Raw genomic sequence first — 7,404 nt, forward strand, 5'->3', positions numbered from 1 at the left:
AGGCATGATGTCTAATATTATATTCAAGATTAGTTGAGAATAAGTAGATTAAAACTTATTGTATACTAGCCTGGGTTCCCGGATGTTTGGAGGTGTGTGTTGAGCAAAAAAAAAAAAAAATGATAGTAGGCAGGCAGGTTCGAACCTGTAGAATGAAGGAGGAAAAGCATGTGAAAAAAAAAAAATGATGTCTTTGTCGTTGCATCCATCACCAAACCGGAAGTGGCAAAGTTTTAAATTAAGGCTAGTCAATCGAAAAGAGGGGATGACTTTCAAAAATATTGGCGAAAAAGCGACTCCTCCTTATAGAAAAGTGCCCAGTTGAGGGTGAAGGAAATAATGTTTTTAACCAATTTTTGTGAAAATCTGTCGCCTCTGTCAAAAGTTTTAGGCAGCCATAGAAAAATACATACATTTAAACAAACAGATGAGATTTATATTATAGATTTTTTTATTTCACATCACCACTTATCAAGGCTAAGCGGCCACTCGAGGATAAGGGTTAAAGAGTGTACAATAGACAATTGGACAATAAAGTAATCGTTAATAATGGAAATTCGGTAAATTTCTTAACTTATATGGAACGGCTCATCAAAAACTTGTTTACATTAGACTTGAAGACAACCATATTGTAGTCAGCTGGAAAGCAGGAAAACGGAAGACAATTTCATATGCATGCAGTTCTAAGAAAGAAGATTTGTTCATAGAATCTACGTTTAGGTTTAGGCACAGATAAAGAGTGGGGGGAATTATTTTTTGTTATTTACAAACTGTGACTCAATAATGCGGGCAGCCTGCTAGCCTGTTATATAAAGAGCAAGCATAACCCTGGTACAGATTCATTTATATACTGTTATCAAGAAGCAAACATCTTTTTCAGATTGAAATTTAAAGATTAGTTTTCTCTTTTAAGGTAGGAGAGGAGTGTTTGTTTTAGTAGTGTTCTGGATGCTTCCTGAACTTCATGTGTGTTAAAACAGTGCGTTTTTTTTTTTTTTTTAAATTTATTTTTATTAAGTTTCTTTATGCTACAAATGAACTTGATTTTATGTTTATACTAGCCTGGATGCCCGGCGTTGCCCAGATGTTTGGAGTTCTGTGTTGAGCAAAAAAAAAAAAGTGGTAGTAGGCAAGCAGGCTAGAACTCGTACTACAAAGGACGAAAAGAAAGTGAAAAAAAACCCAAACAAACGTGATGCTGTTGCGTCTATCACCAAACCGGAAGTGGCGATGGTTTAAATTAAGGCTTGTCAATCGAAAAGGGGGGATGACTTTCAAAAATATACTGGAGAGAAAGCATATTCTTGTGAAGTATGTGGCCGTTTTTTTTTACACAGAAGCAACACATGTTGCAACATATGCAAACACATACTGGAGCCCTACAGCCACCTACCTTGAAAATGCTGCTGTGAAACCTGACATAGTTATATGGAATAAGTCGGAGAGAGTTGCAACCTTGATTAAGTGAGTGTTCCTAATGATGGCGGTCTGAACAGAGCTGAAAGAGAGAAACAGACCAAATACCAAGGTCTCATGTATGATATGAAAAGAAACTGGAATCTTAAGGGGATATCAATCATACCAGTTATCATAGGTGTCACAGGGCTTATGAAGAAGAACCTGAAGTCCTACCTAACTAATATTCCTTGTGAACCAAGTGCAAAAGGGATCCAGACAATTGCACTTAAGGGAACAACGAAGATACTAAAAAGAGCTCTCGGTTGGTTTCAATAAAAAGCAGGGCAATGTTGGCAGCTGGTGTGGCTTCCCCATACCCGGCATTACAATCTTCAAAGGAAGAAAAATATGCTTTTGAAGTCTGTTGCTCTTCTTTTACACCTAACCCTAACCCTAACCCTAACTCTAACCCTAACCCTCCTTGTAGAAAAGTGCTCAGTTGAGGGTGAGTGAATTAATGTTTTGGCCAATTTTTCGGTATTTGTCATCCAAAGGGTCGAGCTTCAAAACCATACCAATCTCATGAAAATCTGTCGCCTCTATCAAAAGTTTTAGGCATACATACGTACATTTAAATAGACAGGTGAGATTAACTAGAGGACACATAGCACAAGTCTAGGTGATATATTACAGCAGTTTCTATGCTACAAGATCACTCAAGGATAAGATTTAATGAGTGTAAGGTAGTTATCAGGATAACAGTGTAGTAATCGTTAATAGTAGGAATTTGGTATAATTTGATTATTTAAGGCGACGGCTCAGCAAGAACTTGTTAACATTGGACTTGAAGATAATCGTATTGTAGTCAGCCAGAAAGCAAACCAGTGGAACAGAGTTCCACAGTGAGGAAGTTTAAGGAAAGAAGCTTAATCCATGGAATTCACATTTAGATTTAAGCACAGATAGAAAGTGGTTGTAGCTAGACAAGTGTTTTTCTGGAAGTTTGGCAGGGGGGAACCATAGATTGAAGCTCAGAATGTTACACAAAGGGCCCGGTCTGACATGCTAGTATATATATGTGTGTATATGTGTATATACATATATGTATTTATATGGATAAAAATGTGGCACGCGTCTGCGGATGGAATGTGAGGAACATGACAGCTAAATCAGAATTGTTTCAATATTTCTCACGAATGTAAACAAAATTTGCTAGTGTTTGAGAAAGAATGTAGCAGTTAAAGGAATCTGGTTATGTTGATATTTTTAAAAGTTGACAGGAAAAAGTGACACAAAAAAGATTGGCAGATGGAGATTTGATTGTCAACCAAGCGAACGCAACGATATACTTCTGTCTGTCGCTCTCCCACTCCTCTCTCTATCCACCATAACAGAGTAACAACAAGGAATAAAAATGGACTGTTGCTTATACCAAATGTATTGTTGTGTATTTGAATTCTAGAAAAAAGATTCATAATATAACAAGATGAGCATTTTCCATGAAAATAATGATAGAATAGAGGCTTGCAACGTCTCTTCTGCGGAAAAAAGGTTGCAGGGAAGAGAAAACGTCATCACCCACTAGGTTTCGAAACCGGGTTTGAACTTTGTCAAGGTAGAATATGGTATTCCAAGCAGTTCCTGCCCAGATGATGTAACAGTACTTCATCCTAGGATGTATGTACGTGGCTCTTATACAGGTAGAGGATTGCATCGCCAGTGAGATATCTACTGGAGCAGTAAAATGATCCAACTATTTTTCCGGCAGCCTTGGCAATGGATTTAATGTATGTGTTCTGCTTCAGATCAGGAGTGAAAGTTAGTCCTAGAAGCTTGTCGACGCATGGTGTTTCCCCAAGACGAGAGCCATTCATTTCAATTAGGGTCAAATGGAAGTCAGAGTGTTGATGGTGGAAAGAGAGAAACTTGGTTTTAGATGCATTAAAATTAACCAGCCACCTCTTTCTCCATTGCATCACGTGATCAAGATCAGAAGAGAGAGAATCAGGGAGACCTTGGTCATTACCTGCCTTAGATGGCAGTCTCAACTGCATAAAAGTCCACAAATGATCTAAGAATATGATTTGGGAGATCAAGAAGAGAGTTGGGCTTAGGATGGAATCCTGAGGGGCACCAACATTAACACTATGAGCTTCTGATTTCTGCCCATTAACCACTATTCTTATAAACCTATCAGCGAGAAAGGATTTAATAACTGAGAGAACATTTCCAAAAATGTCCATCTCTGGAAATCTTGTGAAGTAGACTTTTATGCTATACCCTATCAAACGACTTTGCTATAGAAACATAGCCCTCATTGAGAGATTCACTAATCACTATGTGATATTACAATTAGCACATCAGCTGTAGATCTAGCAGAGCGGAAACCATATTGCATGTCACTGAGTAGGTTATTTTTGTTAAGGTGGTTGACCACTTCTCTATTTAACAAAGATTCCAGCAACTTATTCATGACGCACAGGAGACTGATTGATCTGGACTGAGAGGGAGATGATTGATCTCCTGAATTTTTAAATGCAAGACAGACTGATGAGGTTTTCCAAGGTGTTGGGAAGCATTTCTCCTTAATACAACATTGAAAGTATGGAAGCTAGTTCCAGTTGAAGCTTTTTGAGCACTATAATTGGAATGGCATCAGGACCAGTTTACTGGAGTCAAGGTTTTTAATAAGCTTGGAAACATCACACACAGATATTTGTATGTTACATACAATGTTTTCAGTCACAGGAGGTAATACAGAGGGGTATGCTGCCCTGATCGCAAAGGATAGAATTTGCTGCAAAGTTCTTAGCAAAGAGTTTGGCTTTGTCAGATGCTGACGAGATTACCTCAGATTTTTTTTTTTTTTTTTTTTTTTTTTTACACAGTGATCACCACTTATCAAGGCCCGGAAGCCACTCAGGGATAAGGGTTATTGCAAGTACAGTACGTTAGTGTGGAGATTTGATGAAGTGTTTACTTAAGGGGGCGGTTCATTAGGAATTTGTTAACGTTGGACTTGAAGATATCCAAGTTGTAGTCAGGTGAGAAGCAGGCTGACGGAACAGAGTTCCACAGGCGTGCAGTTCTAAGAAAGAAGCTTTGTTCATGGAATCCACGTTTTGATTTAGGTATAGATAAAGAGTGGGGGAAATTTTTGACAATAGATTCAGCTAGACGGGTGTTTTTCGTGAAAGATTGGCGAGGGGGGACCAGAGATTGGAGTTCAGACGAACACCTGCCATGGAAATAACGATAAAACAAGGACAGGCTCGCAACGTCTCTTCTGTGGGAGAGAGGTTGCAGGGTAGAGAAAAGGGCATCCCCCACTAAGCCACAAAGTCTATTTTGTACTCTGTCAAGGCAGGATAGGCTGTTTTTAGCAGCTCCTACCCAGATATGGCAACAGTATTCCATCCTTGAATGTACTCAGATCCTTTGATAATGGTTGGGGTAGAGGACATTCCTCTGTTCAGGACTCAATCAAAACTCGTGAAAACCGAGCTGCTGCTCGGCTACTTTGAACTTGACAGACTGAGCATATAACTCTCTTGCATTCTTTATTACTTTTTTTGCAGTGGTTGCTTGCAGACCTAAATGCGGCTTTAGTTTCACTACATCTGTTTCGTTTAAAGCAATGGAAAAAGTGGTTTCTCTACACAATGGTAGCGGCACATTCCGAAGAGAACTATGATTGGCTGTTAAGTTTTGTTGGAACACTGGATTTGGCTTGGTCTCCTGTGATTGAATTTCAACCTCTGGAAGGTTAGAACGTAGACTCCTGATGTTGGTGAAGGAGACCTAGTAGTGGGGGTCTACATTGGAAGTTGGCATTCTGGGTTTAATCTTGTATTGTTTCTTGAGACTTTTCATGTTGGAATATGGAAGTATGTGGAAGAAGCCGGCAGAGTTGTTTCAGCAGAGAAGAGAGGGAAAGAAAAGGAGAAAAAGGAACAGAAAATTATTTTTGCAGACCATGAAAAGGTAAAGCCGTAACATTACCCACTAATATGGTATTGTGAGGCTCCACCAGCAGCTACTGCATGGTACAGAATCCATTCACCAAATGGCAATACAGCAGCACCAGTATTTTGCACTTGCTGACGGAAGCATACAGCTTCTTCTTCCCCCTTTATCAGAAACCATTCATTTTAAGGACTGAAGAATAAATGATGACTTTTAAAAATATACGTGGTCTCAGCAATGACAAGTGCAGTTTCTGCAACACAGAAGTAGAGAGTGTGAGCCACCTTATATCCAGCTGTAAGGTTTTGTGGGGGTGTGGACAACTACTATACAATGAGATGCAATAGAGTGTGTAAATATATCCGCTAGACCTGGGGTCAGTAATTCATTTGACCCTGCGGGTTGGATCATGTTATTATGACTGGTCACAGGCTGGAGACCATTAATGAAAATTTCTACTTCTCTTCACTTTGAAAGTTCTAAGATACTTTGATTTCTCATTGATTATGACCCCCCGCCCCCAAACTTATAAATACCAAAAAAATGAATGAAGAGAAAAAATAAGTCTCAGAAAAAAAAAGTAATTAAAAAAGAATGATTTTTTATTTAATAAAAAAATTATACAGCATTACTTGGTTTTCTAATACTATCGGGGCGGGGGGGGGGGCTTTGCCCGGGCGTAAAATACACTTAAATATGATATTTTAATTTGTCCAGATTTCGTATATATTATTATAGAGTCGTTATTTCAAAAGTAAAGAAAAAAGTATCTGGGTTCCATCAGCTAGAAATCGAAACCGAAACTGTATCATTCAAAGCTGGTGACGTTACCACTGTACCAACATGACCTGCATAAGAACTGATTAAAAATCAAAAATAAGCAAAGATGAATGTACAAAATGTTTAACGATTTTTTTTCAATTTTTACCAACTTTTGACCCCTTAAAAACTATTTTAACTGACCCATAAAAGAACAGTCTATATAAAAAAATTCAATCATTTAAGGCCCCTAGCACAGCTCTGTGACTTTTAATTTTGGAAGAGATAGAGTTTGAAAATATGGAGACAGACAGACAGACAAACAAACATATAGTCTTTTATATATCAGATTTTTAAATTTAACTTTACAAAATAATGCTTTAGAAGATGTGACTAATTCCTTCTAAAAGTTGATATATTTTTGTATCGATAGGCTTTGTTGTTTTTTCTTTCGCTATTGCCTTTCCTTCCATAAACTGTCACATGTTGTTTCAGTATATATGTTGTGGTGCTGGGACGATTAATTGGGAATCGGAACTTTGCGGGGTATTGGAATCGGAAAAATTTGTGCCTATTTTCCGACGCCAAAAACGATTCTTTTGTCTTTTTTATTTTATTTTGCTTAAAGCAACATCTTCCACTGCTGGTAGCAATCATAAAATAATAAATAATTTTAAATGAAATCTGTAGATCACTCCCCACAAGTGTAATTTTATGTTTGAGAAAATATCTGAACTACGGTAATCAGGAATAAATAACAACTTTACAGTTAAATACATACAAATTTATTAATTTATTTTATTGCAAACTATTATCCTCATCTTTTTTTAGTTGTTGTTGTTTCACAACGTTTCGGCCAACTATTCCTCTGGCCTTCGTCAGGTGGTAACCGCGACGGGATAGGAACTTCGAATCTCCTAACTGCATTCTCAGCAATTACTGCCTTGTTGTCATCTCACCACGTTTTGGCCAAGTAATCCTCTGGCCGACTTTGGGTAGGATTGAAACCGCTATCTTCAGACAATGCTCACCTGGAACCATAGAGATTCAACGTCTCTATCCACTGCGCCATGGATTTTTTTGTCTTATAAATCCATGTTTATTTATTATCTGATCTTCCATGGTCGGGTCCATACCGAATGGTATATATATTATTTTTTAACACTTCAACTAAAAAAAAAGATGAGAATAATAGTCCGCAATAAAATAAATTAATAAATAATACTCATCTCAATGAATTCATATTAAAATAATATATACAAACAGATTTATAAAGAATCA

Source organism: Euprymna scolopes, chromosome 3 (genome assembly GCF_053919585.1).
Source record: "Euprymna scolopes isolate OS-2025 chromosome 3, ASM5391958v1, whole genome shotgun sequence".
In the NCBI taxonomy this organism is placed as follows: Eukaryota; Metazoa; Mollusca; class Cephalopoda; order Sepiida; family Sepiolidae; genus Euprymna; species Euprymna scolopes.